The sequence below is a fragment of the Neophocaena asiaeorientalis genome, unplaced genomic scaffold (genome assembly GCF_003031525.2).
Source record: "Neophocaena asiaeorientalis asiaeorientalis breed wild unplaced genomic scaffold, Neophocaena_asiaeorientalis_V1.1 scaffold629, whole genome shotgun sequence".
Classification (NCBI taxonomy): domain Eukaryota; kingdom Metazoa; phylum Chordata; class Mammalia; order Artiodactyla; family Phocoenidae; genus Neophocaena; species Neophocaena asiaeorientalis.
This window is the reverse complement of record NW_020175468.1, coordinates 6,911,282-6,911,977: the sequence shown is the minus strand read 5'-3', so window position 1 is coordinate 6,911,977 and position 696 is coordinate 6,911,282.

Genomic DNA, 696 nt, shown 5'->3' with positions numbered 1-696 from the left:
ATTTGTTATGGCATCTAATCTAAGTGCTTTATATATGTTATCACAGCTAAGAGGCAGGGGGTATTTACGCTATTTCACAGATGAAGAAATTGGGGTTCAGAGAGGTGATGCCATTTTCCAGAGGTCACACAGCGAGTGCTTTGAAGAGCCTGTAAAGGAACTCAGGTCTGTGTGGGTCCAAATACTAACTCATAACCACCACCTGTACCACCTGCTAAGCAGCACGCCATCCCTGGCCCACTCCCAGCACCACCCCTTTCCCTGGAAGCCCCCACCGCACCTTCTGCCTCTGCTTTCTCCCCTCCACTTGGGCCGGCAAGAAATACAGCCCTGGGTTACAATCTGCGGGTCGGTCCTAGTACCAGTTGTTTACCTTGGCCAAGTGAGCACACATCTCTGAGCCTCAGTTTCCTTAACTGCCTAATAGGGATAGAAATAGAGCTACTGAGAGGAGTCCGTGCGTTGATGAACTTAGGGTATCTAACCCCCGCGCCGGGCGTAGTCTGCACTCAGTGACCCGGCGGCACGCTTTTAGGCAAGTTCTAACTCTCTGCGCCCGTTTCGTCCTGGCACGACAAGACAATCAATGATAGTGCCTCTTAGGTCGTTCTCGGGAATAAACGTGTATGTGTACATGTAAAGCACTAAGAACCGTGCCCACAGTTAGCCGGGGTTGCTGTTTTTACTGTTGGGGAC